This window comes from Hyperolius riggenbachi, chromosome 8, assembly GCF_040937935.1.
Source record: "Hyperolius riggenbachi isolate aHypRig1 chromosome 8, aHypRig1.pri, whole genome shotgun sequence".
Classification (NCBI taxonomy): Eukaryota; Metazoa; Chordata; class Amphibia; order Anura; family Hyperoliidae; genus Hyperolius; species Hyperolius riggenbachi.
Genome location: NC_090653.1, coordinates 250,010,796 through 250,026,549, shown reverse-complemented (window position 1 = coordinate 250,026,549; position 15,754 = coordinate 250,010,796). Strand labels below are relative to the sequence as shown.

At 40.5% G+C, this 15,754-nt stretch overlaps 16 non-coding genes across 16 annotated transcripts; all 16 read left to right on the top strand.

Annotated features, from left to right (window-relative positions):
- The first annotated feature begins 388 nt into the window (after positions 1-388).
- TRNAR-CCU (transfer RNA arginine (anticodon CCU)) lies at positions 389-474 on the top strand. The gene is given in 2 exon segments: positions 389-425; positions 439-474. It is a non-coding gene; the product is annotated as a tRNA-Arg (tRNA).
- Positions 475-1,369: 895 nt separating this feature from the next.
- TRNAR-UCU (transfer RNA arginine (anticodon UCU)) lies at positions 1,370-1,455 on the top strand. Its single transcript is given in 2 exon segments — positions 1,370-1,406; positions 1,420-1,455. It is a non-coding gene; the product is annotated as a tRNA-Arg (tRNA).
- An 895-nt stretch (positions 1,456-2,350) lies between these two features.
- On the top strand, positions 2,351-2,436 carry TRNAR-UCU (transfer RNA arginine (anticodon UCU)). The gene is given in 2 exon segments: positions 2,351-2,387; positions 2,401-2,436. It is a non-coding gene; the product is annotated as a tRNA-Arg (tRNA).
- Positions 2,437-3,331: 895 nt separating this feature from the next.
- On the top strand, positions 3,332-3,417 carry TRNAR-UCU (transfer RNA arginine (anticodon UCU)). Its single transcript is given in 2 exon segments — positions 3,332-3,368; positions 3,382-3,417. It is a non-coding gene; the product is annotated as a tRNA-Arg (tRNA).
- Positions 3,418-4,312: 895 nt separating this feature from the next.
- Positions 4,313-4,398, top strand: TRNAR-UCU (transfer RNA arginine (anticodon UCU)). The gene is given in 2 exon segments: positions 4,313-4,349; positions 4,363-4,398. It is a non-coding gene; the product is annotated as a tRNA-Arg (tRNA).
- Positions 4,399-5,293: 895 nt separating this feature from the next.
- TRNAR-UCU (transfer RNA arginine (anticodon UCU)) lies at positions 5,294-5,379 on the top strand. The gene is given in 2 exon segments: positions 5,294-5,330; positions 5,344-5,379. It is a non-coding gene; the product is annotated as a tRNA-Arg (tRNA).
- Positions 5,380-6,274: 895 nt separating this feature from the next.
- Positions 6,275-6,360, top strand: TRNAR-UCU (transfer RNA arginine (anticodon UCU)). Its single transcript is given in 2 exon segments — positions 6,275-6,311; positions 6,325-6,360. It is a non-coding gene; the product is annotated as a tRNA-Arg (tRNA).
- Positions 6,361-7,255: 895 nt separating this feature from the next.
- TRNAR-UCU (transfer RNA arginine (anticodon UCU)) lies at positions 7,256-7,341 on the top strand. The gene is given in 2 exon segments: positions 7,256-7,292; positions 7,306-7,341. It is a non-coding gene; the product is annotated as a tRNA-Arg (tRNA).
- An 895-nt stretch (positions 7,342-8,236) lies between these two features.
- TRNAR-UCU (transfer RNA arginine (anticodon UCU)) lies at positions 8,237-8,322 on the top strand. Its single transcript is given in 2 exon segments — positions 8,237-8,273; positions 8,287-8,322. It is a non-coding gene; the product is annotated as a tRNA-Arg (tRNA).
- An 897-nt stretch (positions 8,323-9,219) lies between these two features.
- Positions 9,220-9,305, top strand: TRNAR-UCU (transfer RNA arginine (anticodon UCU)). Its single transcript is given in 2 exon segments — positions 9,220-9,256; positions 9,270-9,305. It is a non-coding gene; the product is annotated as a tRNA-Arg (tRNA).
- Positions 9,306-10,200: 895 nt separating this feature from the next.
- TRNAR-UCU (transfer RNA arginine (anticodon UCU)) lies at positions 10,201-10,286 on the top strand. The gene is given in 2 exon segments: positions 10,201-10,237; positions 10,251-10,286. It is a non-coding gene; the product is annotated as a tRNA-Arg (tRNA).
- Positions 10,287-11,181: 895 nt separating this feature from the next.
- Positions 11,182-11,267, top strand: TRNAR-UCU (transfer RNA arginine (anticodon UCU)). Its single transcript is given in 2 exon segments — positions 11,182-11,218; positions 11,232-11,267. It is a non-coding gene; the product is annotated as a tRNA-Arg (tRNA).
- An 895-nt stretch (positions 11,268-12,162) lies between these two features.
- TRNAR-UCU (transfer RNA arginine (anticodon UCU)) lies at positions 12,163-12,248 on the top strand. The gene is given in 2 exon segments: positions 12,163-12,199; positions 12,213-12,248. It is a non-coding gene; the product is annotated as a tRNA-Arg (tRNA).
- An 895-nt stretch (positions 12,249-13,143) lies between these two features.
- Positions 13,144-13,229, top strand: TRNAR-UCU (transfer RNA arginine (anticodon UCU)). The gene is given in 2 exon segments: positions 13,144-13,180; positions 13,194-13,229. It is a non-coding gene; the product is annotated as a tRNA-Arg (tRNA).
- Positions 13,230-14,124: 895 nt separating this feature from the next.
- On the top strand, positions 14,125-14,210 carry TRNAR-UCU (transfer RNA arginine (anticodon UCU)). Its single transcript is given in 2 exon segments — positions 14,125-14,161; positions 14,175-14,210. It is a non-coding gene; the product is annotated as a tRNA-Arg (tRNA).
- Positions 14,211-15,107: 897 nt separating this feature from the next.
- TRNAR-UCU (transfer RNA arginine (anticodon UCU)) lies at positions 15,108-15,193 on the top strand. Its single transcript is given in 2 exon segments — positions 15,108-15,144; positions 15,158-15,193. It is a non-coding gene; the product is annotated as a tRNA-Arg (tRNA).
- The last annotated feature ends 561 nt before the right edge of the window (positions 15,194-15,754 follow it).

Below are 15,754 nucleotides of genomic sequence, written 5' to 3'. Positions count from 1 at the left end.
TAATGAGTGGCACCAATTTTATTAAATGAAACAAAAGAAGTGGATTTGAGAGGTCAGATGTTGGTAAGTACAACCATCTCTGCTGCTGAGTATTGAAAGTTTAGCAGGTTACAGGTAGTAGATTCAGAAAGTTTTTGATTTTTCTTAGAAATCTAGAAGACGGGTTGTGATGATAGCTTGTAATGTAATGAAACAGGTGTTTGATGAGAGTGAGATGGGACTGCTGAAATAATCCAGAGTAACATTTGGGAGATAGCCAGATGCTGTACTCTTTCTTCTTATATAACAAAAAGGTAGCCTGCATACATCCTGAAATGCCACGAACAAATGGGTAAAAGCAGATATTTTTCATTTGAAGGTGCCTGGCAAAAACAGTCAGCGCAAGCTTGGCTCTGTGGCGCAATGGATAGCGCATTGGACTCCTAGTGAAATGTAGGCATTCAAAGGTTGTGGTTTCGAGTCCCACCAGAGTCGCATTTTAAACTGGAAACCGAAGCCGTGTTACCTAAAAGATGCTGAAAGTGCACCGAAGATGGCCCTCAAAAGTCCATCCCTGGAAACTTGTCTGCTGCAACACAGACTAAGCTCTTCATGGAAAGGAGTAAACAGTTCACCTTCACCAGCACAGTTTGTAACCACCTCATCAACTAATGACACACAATTAATCAACTAAGAGAATGAAAGTGTGCCAAGTCTTGCCTTCCATAACCAACAAACTTGGTTTTCGCTAATGATAAATCTAGCTTTGTTCCTAAATTTAAACAACAAGCCGCCCTTGAGATTTCATAGGGACATCATTGAAGAATATCCCATCAAGGGCTTCATTCCTAAAATGTATATCTTCTCCAGATGTAGTATGCAAAGCAAGCTGCATGAGCATTGTTGTGCAGCACAAAGGATATCACCTTGGACGTGCAAACAAATTCACATTTTGAAATGTGGAGCGTCTCAGTTCCTGAAGCATTCATGATGGTTTTTTTTTAATGAGTGGCACCAATTTCATTAAATGAAACAAAAGAAGTGGATTTAAGAGGTCAGATGTTGGTAAGTACAACCATCTCTACTGCTGAGTATTGAAAGTTTAGCAGGTTACAGGTAGTAGACTCAGAAAGTTTTTGATTTTTCTTAGAAATCTAGAAGACAGGTTGTGATGATAGCTTTTTATGTAATGAAACAGGTGTTTGATGAGAGTGAGATGGGACTGCTGAAATAATCCAGAGTAACATTTGGGAGATAGCCAGATGCTGTACTCTTTCTTCTTATATAACAAAAAGGTAGCCTGCATACATCCTGAAATGCCACGAACAAATGGGTAAAAGCAGATATTTTTCATTTGAAGGTGCCTGGCAAAAACAGTCAGTGCAAGCTCGGCTCTGTGGCGCAATGGATAGCGCATTGGACTTCTAGTGAAATGTAGGCATTCAAAGGCTGTGGGTTTGAGTCCCACCAGAGTCACATTTTAAACTGGAAACCGAAGCCGTGTTACCTAAAAGATGCAGAAAGTGCACCGAAGATGGCCCTCAAAAGTCCATCCCTGGAAACATGTCTGCTGCAACACAGACTAATCTCTTCATGGAAAGGAGTAAACAGTTCACCTTCACCAGCACAGTTTGTAACCACCTCACCAACTAATGACATACAATTAATCAACTAAGAGAATGAAAGCGTGCCAAGTCTTGCCTTCCATAACCAACAAACTTGGTTTTCGCTAATGATAAATCTAGCTTTGTTCCTAAATTTAAACAACAAGCCGCCCTTGAGATTCCATAGGGACATCATTGAAGAATATCCCATCAAGGGCTTCATTCCTAAAATGTATATCTTCTCCAGATGTAGTATGCAAAGCAAGCTGCATGAGCATTGTTGTGCAGCACAAAGGATATCACCTTGGACGTGCAAACAAATTCACATTTTGAAATGTGGAGCGTCTCAGTTCCTAAAGCATTCATGATGGGTTTTTTTTAATGAGTGGCACCAATTTCATTAAATGAAACAAAAGAAGTGGATTTGAGAGGTCAGATGTTGGTAAGTACAACCATCTCTGCTGCTGAGTATTGAAAGTTTAGCAGGTTACAGGTAGAAGACTCAGAACGTTTTTGATTTTTCTTAGAAATCTAGAAGACAGGTTGTGATGATAGCTTGTTATGTAATGAAACAGGTGTTTGATGAGAGTGAGATGGGACTGCTGAAATAATCCAGAGTAACATTTGGGAGATAGCCAGATGCTGTACTCTTTCTTCTTATATAACAAAAAGGTAGCCTGCATACATCCTGAAATGCCACAAACAAATGGGTAAAAGCAGATATTTTTCATTTGAAGGTGCCTGGCAAAAACAGTCAGTGCAAGCTCGGCTCTGTGGCGCAATGGATAGCGCATTGGACTTCTAGTGAAATGTAGGCATTCAAAGGTTGTGGGTTCGAGTCCCACCAGAGTCGCATTTTAAACTGGAAACCGAAGCCGTGTTACCTAAAAGATGCTGAAAGTGCACCGAAGATGGCCCTCAAAAGTCCATCCCTGGAAACTTGTCTGCTGCAACACAGACTAATCTCTTCATGGAAAGGAGTAAACAGTTCACCTTCACCAGCACAGTTTGTAACCACCTCACCAACTAATGACACACAATTAATCAACTAAGAGAATGAAAGCGTGCCAAGTCTTGCCTTCCATAACCAACAAACTTGGTTTTCGCTAATGGTAAATCTAGCTTTGTTCCTAAATTTAAACAACAAGCCGCCCTTGAGATTCCATAGGGACATCATTGAAGAATATCCCATCAAGGGCTTCATTCCTAAAATGTATATCTTTTCCAGATGTAGTATGCAAAGCAAGCTGCACGAGCATTGTTGTGCAGCACAAAGGATATCACCTTGGACGTGCAAACAAATTCACATTTTGAAATGTGGAGCGTCTCAGTTCCTGAAGCATTCATGATGGTTTTTTTTTAATGAGTGGCACCAATTTCATTAAATGAAACAAAAGAAGTGGATTTGAGAGGTCAGATGTTGGTAAGTACAACCATCTCTGCTGCTGAGTATTGAAAGTTTAGCAGGTTACAGGTAGTAGACTCAGAAAGTTTTTGATTTTTCTTAGAAATCTAGAAGACAGGTTGTGATGATAGCTTGTTATGTAATGAAACAGGTGTTTGATGAGAGTGAGATGGGACTGCTGAAATAATCCAGAGTAACATTTGGGAGATAGCCAGATGCTGTACTCTTTCTTCTTATATAACAAAAAGGTAGCCTGCATACATCCTGAAATGCCACGAACAAATGGGTAAAAGCAGATATTTTTCATTTGAAGGTGCCTGGCAAAAATAGTCAGTGCAAGCTCGGCTCTGTGGCGCAATGGATAGCGCATTGGGCTTCTAGTGAAATGTAGGCATTCAAAGGCTGTGGGTTCGAGTCCCACCAGAGTCGCATTTTAAACTGGAAACCGAAGCCGTGTTACCTAAAAGATGCTGAAAGTGCACCGAAGATGGCCCTCAAAAGTCCATCCCTGGAAACTTGTCTGCTGCAACACAGACTAAGCTCTTCATAGAAAGGAGTAAACAGTTCACCTTCACCAGCACAGTTTGTAACCACCTCATCAACTAATGACACACAATTAATCAACTAAGAGAATGAAAGCGTGCCAAGTCTTGCCTTCCATAACCAACAAACTTGGTTTTCGCTAATGATAAATCTAGCTTTGTTCCTAAATTTAAACAACAAGCCGCCCTTGAGATTCCATAGGGACATCATTGAAGAATATCCCATCAAGGGCTTCATTCCTAAAATGTATATCTTCTCCAGATGTAGTATGCAAAGCAAGCTGCACGAGCATTGCTGTGCAGCACAAAGGATATCACCTTGGACGTGCAAACAAATTCACATTTTGAAATGTGGAGCGTCTCAGTTCCTGAAGCATTCATGATGGTTTTTTTTTAATGAGTGGCACCAATTTCATTAAATGAAACAAAAGAAGTGGATTTGAGAGGTCAGATGTTGGTAAGTACAACCATCTCTGCTGCTGAGTATTGAAAGTTTAGCAGGTTACAGGTAGTAGACTCAGAAAGTTTTTGATTTTTCTTAGAAATCTAGAAGACAGGTTGTGATAATAGCTTGTTATGTAATGAAACAGGTGTTTGATGAGAGTGAGATGGGACTGCTGAAATAATCCAGAGTAACATTTGGGAGATAGCCAGATGCTGTACTCTTTCTTCTTATATAACAAAAAGGTAGCCTGCATACATCCTGAAATGCCACGAACAAATGGGTAAAAGCAGATATTTTTCATTTGAAGGTGCCTGGCAAAAACAGTCAGTGCAAGCTCGGCTCTGTGGCGCAATGGATAGCGCATTGGACTTCTAGTGAAATGTAGGCATTCAAAGGCTGTGGGTTTGAGTCCCACCAGAGTCGCATTTTAAACTGGAAACCGAAGCCGTGTTACCTAAAAGATGCTGAAAGTGCACCGAAGATGGCCCTCAAAAGTCAATCCCTGGAAACTTGTCTGCTGCAACACAGACTAATCTCTTCATGGAAAGGAGTAAACAGTTCACCTTCACCAGCACAGTTTGTAACCACCTCACCAACTAATGACACACAATTAATCAACTAAGAGAATGAAAGCGTGCCAAGTCTTGCCTTCCATAACCAACAAACTTGGTTTTCGCTAATGATAAATCTAGCTTTGTTCCTAAATTTAAACAACAAGCCGCCCTTGAGATTCCATAGGGACATCATTGAAGAATATCCCATCAAGGGCTTCATTCCTAAAATGTATATCTTCTCCAGATGTAGTATGCAAAGCAAGCTGCATGAGCATTGTTGTGCAGCACAAAGGATATCACCTTGGACGTGCAAACAAATTCACATTTTGAAATGTGGAGCGTCTCAGTTCCTAAAGCATTCATGATGGGTTTTTTTTAATGAGTGGCACCAATTTCATTAAATGAAACAAAAGAAGTGGATTTGAGAGGTCAGATGTTGGTAAGTACAACCATCTCTGCTGCTGAGTATTGAAAGTTTAGCAGGTTACAGGTAGAAGACTCAGAAAGTTTTTGATTTTTCTTAGAAAACTAGAAGACGGGTTGTGATGATAGCTTGTTATGTAATAAAACAGGTGTTTGATGAGAGTGAGATGGGACTGCTGAAATAATCCAGAGTAACATTTGGGAGATAGCCAGATGCTGTACTCTTTTTTCTTATATAACAAAAAGGTAGCCTGCATACATCCTGAAATGCCACGAACAAATGGGTTAAAGCAGATATTTTTCATTTGAAGGTGCCTGGCAAAAACAACTAGTGCAAGCTCGGCTCTGTGGCGCAATGGATAGCGCATTGGACTTCTAGTAAAATGTAGGCATTCAAAGGTTGTGGGTTCGAGTCCCAACAGAGTCGCATTTTAAACTGGAAACGGAAGCCGTGTTACCTAAAAGATGCTGAAAGTGCACCGAAGATGGCCCTCAAAAGTCCATCCCTGGAAACTTGTCTGCTGCAACACAGACTAAGCTCTTCATAGAAAGGAGTAAACAGTTCACCTTCACCAGCACAGTTTGTAACCACCTCATCAACTAATGACACACAATTAATCAACTAAGAGAATGAAAGCGTGCCAAGTCTTGCCTTCCATAACCAACAAACTTGGTTTTCGCTAATGATAAATCTAGCTTTGTTCCTAAATTTAAACAACAAGCCGCCCTTGAGATTCCATAGGGACATCATTGAAGAATATCCCATCAAGGGCTTCATTCCTAAAATGTATATCTTCTCCAGATGTAGTATGCAAAGCAAGCTGCACAAGCATTGTTGTGCAGCACAAAGGATATCACCTTGGACGTGCAAACAAATTCACATTTTGAAATGTGGAGCGTCTCAGTTCCTGAAGCATTCATGATGGTTTTTTTTTAATGAGTGGCACCAATTTCATTAAATGAAACAAAAGAAGTGGATTTGAGAGGTCAGATGTTGGTAAGTACAACCATCTCTGCTGCTGAGTATTGAAAGTTTAGCAGGTTACAGGTAGTAGACTCAGAAAGTTTTTGATTTTTCTTAGAAATCTAGAAGACAGGTTGTGATGATAGCTTGTTATGTAATGAAACAGGTGTTTGATGAGAGTGAGATGGGACTGCTGAAATAATCCAGAGTAACATTTGGGAGATAGCCAGATGCTGTACTCTTTCTTCTTATATAACAAAAAGGTAGCCTGCATACATCCTGAAATGCCACGAACAAATGGGTAAAAGCAGATATTTTTCATTTGAAGGTGCCTGGCACAAACAGTCAGTGCAAGCTCGGCTCTGTGGCGCAATGGATAGCGCATTGGACTTCTAGTGAAATGTAGGCATTCAAAGGCTGTGGGTTCGAGTCCCACCAGAGTCGCATTTTAAACTGGAAACCGAAGCCGTGTTACCTAAAAGATGCTGAAAGTGCACCGAAGATGGCCCTCAAAAGTCCATCCCTGGAAACTTGTCTGCTGCAACACAGACTAATCTCTTCATGGAAAGGAGTAAACAGTTCACCTTCACCAGCACAGTTTGTAACCACCTCACCAACTAATGACACACAATTAATCAACTAAGAGAATGAAAGCGTGCCAAGTCTTGCCTTCCATAACCAACAAACTTGGTTTTCGCTAATGATAAATCTAGCTTTGTTCCTAAATTTAAACAACAAGCCGCCCTTGAGATTCCATAGGGACATCATTGAAGAATATCCCATCAAGGGCTTCATTCCTAAAATGTATATCTTCTCCAGATGTAGTATGCAAAGCAAGCTGCATGAGCATTGTTGTGCAGCACAAAGGATATCACCTTGGACGTGCAAACAAATTCACATTTTGAAATGTGGAGCGTCTCAGTTCCTAAAGCATTCATGATGGGTTTTTTTTAATGAGTGGCACCAATTTCATTAAATGAAACAAAAGAAGTGGATTTGAGAGGTCAGATGTTGGTAAGTACAATCATCTCTGCTGCTGAGTATTGAAAGTTTAGCAGGTTACAGGTAGAAGACTCAGAAAGTTTTTGATTTTTCTTAGAAATCTAGAAGACGGGTTGTGATGATAGCTTGTTATGTAATAAAACAGGTGTTTGATGAGAGTGAGATGGGACTGCTGAAATAATCCAGAGTAACATTTGGGAGATAGCCAGATGCTGTACTCTTTCTTCTTATATAACAAAAAGGTAGCCTGCATACATCCTGAAATGCCACGAACAAATGGGTTAAAGCAGATATTTTTCATTTGAAGGTGCCTGGCAAAAACAACTAGCGCAAGCTCGGCTCTGTGGCGCAATGGATAGCGCATTGGACTTCTAGTAAAATGTAGGCATTCAAAGGTTGTGGGTTCGAGTCCCAACAGAGTCGTATTTTAAACTGGAAACGGAAGCCGTGTTACCGAAAAGATGCTGAAAGTGCACCGAAGATGGCCCTCAAAAGTCCATCCCTGGAAACTTGTCTGCTGCAACACAGACTAAGCTCTTCATAGAAAGGAGTAAACAGTTCACCTTCACCAGCACAGTTTGTAACCACCTCATCAACTAATGACACACAATTAATCAACTAAGAGAATGAAAGCGTGCCAAGTCTTGCCTTCCATAACCAACAAACTTGGTTTTCGCTAATGATAAATCTAGCTTTGTTCATAAATTTAAACAACAAGCCGCCCTTGAGATTCCATAGGGACATCATTGAAGAATATCCCATCAAGGGCTTCATTCCTAAAATGTATATCTTCTCCAGATGTAGTATGCAAAGCAAGCTGCACGAGCATTGTTGTGCAGCACAAAGGATATCACCTTGGACGTGCAAACAAATTCACATTTTGAAATGTGGAGCGTCTCAGTTCCTGAAGCATTCATGATGGTTTTTTTTTAATGAGTGCCACCAATTTCATTAAATGAAACAAAAGAAGTGGATTTGAGAGGTCAGATGTTGGTAAGTACAACCATCTCTGCTGCTGAGTATTGAAAGTTTAGCAGGTTACAGGTAGTAGACTCAGAAAGTTTTTGATTTTTCTTAGAAATCTAGAAGACAGGTTGTGATGATAGCTTGTTATGTAATGAAACAGGTGTTTGATGAGAGTGAGATGGGACTGCTGAAATAATCCAGAGTAACATTTGGGAGATAGCCAGATGCTGTACTCTTTCTTCTTATATAACAAAAAGGTAGCCTGCATACATCCTGAAATGCCACGAACAAATGGGTAAAAGCAGATATTTTTCATTTGAAGGTGCCTGGCAAAAACAGTCAGTGCAAGCTCGGCTCTGTGGCGCAATGGATAGCGCATTGGACTTCTAGTGAAATGTAGGCATTCAAAGGCTGTGGGTTCGAGTCCCACCAGAGTCGCATTTTAAACTGGAAACCGAAGCCGTGTTACCTAAAAGATGCTGAAAGTGCACCGAAGATGGCCCTCAAAAGTCCATCCCTGGAAACTTGTCTGCTGCAACACAGACTAAGCTCTCTTTATAGAAAGGAGTAAACAGTTCACCTTCACCAGCACAGTTTGTAACAACCTCATCAACTAATGACACACAATTAATCAACTAAGAGAATGAAAGCGTGCCAAATCTTGCCTTCCATAACCAACAAACTTGGTTTTCGCTAATGATAAATCTAGCTTTGTTCCTAAATTTAAACAACAAGCCGCCCTTGAGATTCCATAGGGACATCATTGAAGAATATCCCATCAAGGGCTTCATTCCTAAAATGTATATCTTCTCCAGATGTAGTATGCAAAGCAAGCTGCACGAGCATTGTTGTGCAGCACAAAGAATATCACCTTGGACGTGCAAACAAATTCACATTTTGAAATGTGGAGCGTCTCAGTTCCTGAAGCATTCATGATGGGTATTTTTTAATGAGTGGCACCAATTTCATTAAATGAAACAAAAGAAGTGGATTTGAGAGGTCAGATGTTGGTAAGTACAACCATCTCTGCTGCTGAGTATTGAAAGTTTAGCAGGTTACAGGTAGTAGACTCAGAAAGTTTTTGATTTTTCTTAGAAATCTAGAAGACGGGTTGTGATGATAGCTTGTTATATAATGAAACAGGTGTTTGATGAGAGTGAGATGGGACTGCTGAAATAATCCAGAGTAACATTTGGGAGATAGCCAGATGCTGTACTCTTTCTTCTTATATAACAAAAAGGTAGCCTGCATACATCCTGAAATGCCACGAACAAATGGGTAAAAGCAGATATTTTTCATTTGAATGTGCCTGGCAAAAACAGTCAGTGCAAGCTCGGCTCTGTGGCGCAATGGATAGCGCATTGGACTTCTAGTGAAATGTAGACATTCAAAGGTTGTGGGTTCGAGTCCCACCAGAGTCGCATTTTAAACTGGAAACCGAAGCCGTGTTACCTAAAAGATGCTGAAAGTGCACCGAAGATGGCCCTCAAAAGTCCATCCCTGGAAACTTGTCTGCTGCAACACAGACTAATCTCTTCATGGAAAGGAGTAAACAGTTCACCTTCACCAGCACAGTTTGTAACCACCTCACCAACTAATGACACACAATTAATCAACTAAGAGAATGAAAGCGTGCCAAGTCTTGCCTTCCATAACCAACAAACTTGGTTTTCGCTAATGATAAATCTAGCTTTGTTCCTAAATTTAAACAACAAGCCGCCCTTGAGATTCCATAGGGACATCATTGAAGAATATCCCATCAAGGGCTTCATTCCTAAAATGTATATCTTCTCCAGATGTAGTATGCAAAGCAAGCTGCACGAGCATTGCTGTGCAGCACAAAGGATATCACCTTGGACGTGCAAACAAATTCACATTTTGAAATGTGGAGCGTCTCAGTTCCTGAAGCATTCATGATGGTTTTTTTTTAATGAGTGGCACCAATTTCATTAAATGAAACAAAAGAAGTGGATTTGAGAGGTCAGATGTTGGTAAGTACAACCATCTCTGCTGCTGAGTATTGAAAGTTTAGCAGGTTACAGGTAGTAGACTCAGAAAGTTTTTGATTTTTCTTAGAAATCTAGAAGACAGGTTGTGATGATAGCTTGTTATGTAATGAAACAGGTGTTTGATGAGAGTGAGATGGGACTGCTGAAATAATCCAGAGTAACATTTGGGAGATAGCCAGATGCTGTACTCTTTCTTCTTATATAACAAAAAGGTAGCCTGCATACATCCTGAAATGCCACGAACAAATGGGTAAAAGCAGATATTTTTCATTTGAAGGTGCCTGGCAAAAACAGTCAGTGCAAGCTCGGCTCTGTGGCGCAATGGATAGCGCATTGGACTTCTAGTGAAATGTAGGCATTCAAAGGCTGTGGGTTTGAGTCCCACCAGAGTCGCATTTTAAACTGGAAACCGAAGCCGTGTTACCTAAAAGATGCTGAAAGTGCACCGAAGATGGCCCTCAAAAGTCAATCCCTGGAAACTTGTCTGCTGCAACACAGACTAATCTCTTCATGGAAAGGAGTAAACAGTTCACCTTCACCAGCACAGTTTGTAACCACCTCACCAACTAATGACACACAATTAATCAACTAAGAGAATGAAAGCGTGCCAAGTCTTGCCTTCCATAACCAACAAACTTGGTTTTCGCTAATGATAAATCTAGCTTTGTTCCTAAATTTAAACAACAAGCCGCCCTTGAGATTCCATAGGGACATCATTGAAGAATATCCCATCAAGGGCTTCATTCCTAAAATGTATATCTTCTCCAGATGTAGTATGCAAAGCAAGCTGCATGAGCATTGTTGTGCAGCACAAAGGATATCACCTTGGACGTGCAAACAAATTCACATTTTGAAATGTGGAGCGTCTCAGTTCCTAAAGCATTCATGATGGGTTTTTTTTAATGAGTGGCACCAATTTCATTAAATGAAACAAAAGAAGTGGATTTGAGAGGTCAGATGTTGGTAAGTACAACCATCTCTGCTGCTGAGTATTGAAAGTTTAGCAGGTTACAGGTAGAAGACTCAGAAAGTTTTTGATTTTTCTTAGAAAACTAGAAGACGGGTTGTGATGATAGCTTGTTATGTAATAAAACAGGTGTTTGATGAGAGTGAGATGGGACTGCTGAAATAATCCAGAGTAACATTTGGGAGATAGCCAGATGCTGTACTCTTTTTTCTTATATAACAAAAAGGTAGCCTGCATACATCCTGAAATGCCACGAACAAATGGGTTAAAGCAGATATTTTTCATTTGAAGGTGCCTGGCAAAAACAACTAGTGCAAGCTCGGCTCTGTGGCGCAATGGATAGCGCATTGGACTTCTAGTAAAATGTAGGCATTCAAAGGTTGTGGGTTCGAGTCCCAACAGAGTCGCATTTTAAACTGGAAACGGAAGCCGTGTTACCTAAAAGATGCTGAAAGTGCACCGAAGATGGCCCTCAAAAGTCCATCCCTGGAAACTTGTCTGCTGCAACACAGACTAAGCTCTTCATAGAAAGGAGTAAACAGTTCACCTTCACCAGCACAGTTTGTAACCACCTCATCAACTAATGACACACAATTAATCAACTAAGAGAATGAAAGCGTGCCAAGTCTTGCCTTCCATAACCAACAAACTTGGTTTTCGCTAATGATAAATCTAGCTTTGTTCCTAAATTTAAACAACAAGCCGCCCTTGAGATTCCATAGGGACATCATTGAAGAATATCCCATCAAGGGCTTCATTCCTAAAATGTATATCTTCTCCAGATGTAGTATGCAAAGCAAGCTGCACAAGCATTGTTGTGCAGCACAAAGGATATCACCTTGGACGTGCAAACAAATTCACATTTTGAAATGTGGAGCGTCTCAGTTCCTGAAGCATTCATGATGGTTTTTTTTTAATGAGTGGCACCAATTTCATTAAATGAAACAAAAGAAGTGGATTTGAGAGGTCAGATGTTGGTAAGTACAACCATCTCTGCTGCTGAGTATTGAAAGTTTAGCAGGTTACAGGTAGTAGACTCAGAAAGTTTTTGATTTTTCTTAGAAATCTAGAAGACAGGTTGTGATGATAGCTTGTTATGTAATGAAACAGGTGTTTGATGAGAGTGAGATGGGACTGCTGAAATAATCCAGAGTAACATTTGGGAGATAGCCAGATGCTGTACTCTTTCTTCTTATATAACAAAAAGGTAGCCTGCATACATCCTGAAATGCCACGAACAAATGGGTAAAAGCAGATATTTTTCATTTGAAGGTGCCTGGCACAAACAGTCAGTGCAAGCTCGGCTCTGTGGCGCAATGGATAGCGCATTGGACTTCTAGTGAAATGTAGGCATTCAAAGGCTGTGGGTTCGAGTCCCACCAGAGTTGCATTTTAAACTGGAAACCGAAGCCGTGTTACCTAAAAGATGCTGAAAGTGCACCGAAGATGGCCCTCAAAAGTCCATCCCTGGAAACTTGTCTGCTGCAACACAGACTAATCTCTTCATGGAAAGGAGTAAACAGTTCACCTTCACCAGCACAGTTTGTAACCACCTCACCAACTAATGACACACAATTAATCAACTAAGAGAATGAAAGCGTGCCAAGTCTTGCCTTCCATAACCAACAAACTTGGTTTTCGCTAATGATAAATCTAGCTTTGTTCCTAAATTTAAACAACAAGCCGCCCTTGAGATTCCATAGGGACATCATTGAAGAATATCCCATCAAGGGCTTCATTCCTAAAATGTATATCTTCTCCAGATGTAGTATGCAAAGCAAGCTGCATGAGCATTGTTGTGCAGCACAAAGGATATCACCTTGGACGTGCAAACAAATTCACATTTTGAAATGTGGAGCGTCTCAGTTCCTAAAGCATTCATGATGGGTTTTTTTTAATGAGTGGCACCAATTTCATTAAATGAAACAAAAGAAGTGGATTTGAGAGGTCAGATGTTGGTAAGTACAATCATCTCTGCTGCTGAGTATTGAAAGTTTAGCAGGTTACAGGTAGAAGACTCAGAAAGTTTTTGATTTTTCTTAGAAATCTAGAAGACGGGTTGTGATGATAGCTTGTTATGTAATAAAACAGGTGTTTGATGAGAGTGAGATGGGACTGCTGAAATAATCCAGAGTAACATTTGGGAGATAGCCAGATGCTGTACTCTTTCTTCTTATATAACAAAAAGGTAGCCTGCATACATCCTGAAATGCCACGAACAAATGGGTTAAAGCAGATATTTTTCATTTGAAGGTGCCTGGCAAAAACAACTAGTGCAAGCTCGGCTCTGTGGCGCAATGGATAGCGCATTGGACTTCTAGTAAAATGTAGGCATTCAAAGGTTGTGGGTTCGAGTCCCAACAGAGTCGTATTTTAAACTGGAAACGGAAGCCGTGTTACCGAAAAGATGCTGAAAGTGCACCGAAGATGGCCCTCAAAAGTCCATCCCTGGAAACTTGTCTGCTGCAACACAGACTAAGCTCTTCATAGAAAGGAGTAAACAGTTCACCTTCACCAGCACAGTTTGTAACCACCTCATCAACTAATGACACACAATTAATCAACTAAGAGAATGAAAGCGTGCCAAGTCTTGCCTTCCATAACCAACAAACTTGGTTTTCGCTAATGATAAATCTAGCTTTGTTCATAAATTTAAACAACAAGCCGCCCTTGAGATTCCATAGGGACATCATTGAAGAATATCCCATCAAGGGCTTCATTCCTAAAATGTATATCTTCTCCAGATGTAGTATGCAAAGCAAGCTGCACGAGCATTGTTGTGCAGCACAAAGGATATCACCTTGGACGTGCAAACAAATTCACATTTTGAAATGTGGAGCGTCTCAGTTCCTGAAGCATTCATGATGGTTTTTTTTTAATGAGTGCCACCAATTTCATTAAATGAAACAAAAGAAGTGGATTTGAGAGGTCAGATGTTGGTAAGTACAACCATCTCTGCTGCTGAGTATTGAAAGTTTAGCAGGTTACAGGTAGTAGACTCAGAAAGTTTTTGATTTTTCTTAGAAATCTAGAAGACAGGTTGTGATGATAGCTTGTTATGTAATGAAACAGGTGTTTGATGAGAGTGAGATGGGACTGCTGAAATAATCCAGAGTAACATTTGGGAGATAGCCAGATGCTGTACTCTTTCTTCTTATATAACAAAAAGGTAGCCTGCATACATCCTGAAATGCCACGAACAAATGGGTAAAAGCAGATATTTTTCATTTGAAGGTGCCTGGCAAAAACAGTCAGTGCAAGCTCGGCTCTGTGGCGCAATGGATAGCGCATTGGACTTCTAGTGAAATGTAGGCATTCAAAGGCTGTGGGTTCGAGTCCCACCAGAGTCGCATTTTAAACTGGAAACCGAAGCCGTGTTACCTAAAAGATGCTGAAAGTGCACCGAAGATGGCCCTCAAAAGTCCATCCCTGGAAACTTGTCTGCTGCAACACAGACTAAGCTCTCTTTATAGAAAGGAGTAAACAGTTCACCTTCACCAGCACAGTTTGTAACAACCTCATCAACTAATGACACACAATTAATCAACTAAGAGAATGAAAGCGTGCCAAATCTTGCCTTCCATAACCAACAAACTTGGTTTTCGCTAATGATAAATCTAGCTTTGTTCCTAAATTTAAACAACAAGCCGCCCTTGAGATTCCATAGGGACATCATTGAAGAATATCCCATCAAGGGCTTCATTCCTAAAATGTATATCTTCTCCAGATGTAGTATGCAAAGCAAGCTGCACGAGCATTGTTGTGCAGCACAAAGAATATCACCTTGGACGTGCAAACAAATTCACATTTTGAAATGTGGAGCGTCTCAGTTCCTGAAGCATTCATGATGGGTATTTTTTAATGAGTGGCACCAATTTCATTAAATGAAACAAAAGAAGTGGATTTGAGAGGTCAGATGTTGGTAAGTACAACCATCTCTGCTGCTGAGTATTGAAAGTTTAGCAGGTTACAGGTAGTAGACTCAGAAAGTTTTTGATTTTTCTTAGAAATCTAGAAGACGGGTTGTGATGATAGCTTGTTATATAATGAAACAGGTGTTTGATGAGAGTGAGATGGGACTGCTGAAATAATCCAGAGTAACATTTGGGAGATAGCCAGATGCTGTACTCTTTCTTCTTATATAACAAAAAGGTAGCCTGCATACATCCTGAAATGCCACGAACAAATGGGTAAAAGCAGATATTTTTCATTTGAAGGTGCCTGGCAAAAACAGGCAGTGCAAGCTCGGCTCTGTGGTGCAATGGATAGCGCATTGGGCTTCTAGTGAAATGTAGGCATTCAAAGGTTGTGGGTTCGAGTCCCACCAGAGTCGCATTTTAAACTGGAAACCGAAGCCGTGTTACCTAAAAGATGCTGAAAGTGCACCGAAGATGGCCCTCAAAAGTCCATCCCTGGAAACTTGTCTGCTGCAACACAGACTAATCTCTTCATGGAAAGGAGTAAACAGTTCACCTTCACCAGCACAGTTTGTAACCACCTCACCAACTAATGACACACAATTAATCAACTAAGAGAATGAAAGCGTGCCAAGTCTTGCCTTCCATAACCAACAAACTTGGTTTTCACTAATGATAAATCTAGCTTTGTTCCTAAATTTAAACAACAAGCCGCCCTTGAGATTCCATAGGGACATCATTGAAGAATATCCCATCAAGGGCTTCATTCCTAAAATGTATATCTTCTCCAGATGTAGTATGCAAAGCAAGCTGCACGAGCATTGTTGTGCAGCACAAAGGATATCACCTTGGACGTGCAAACAAATTCACATTTTGAAATGTGGAGCGTCTCAGTTCCTGAAGCATTCATGATGTTTTTTTTTTAATGAGTGGCACCAATTTCATTAAATGAAACAAAAGAAGTGGATTTGAGAGGT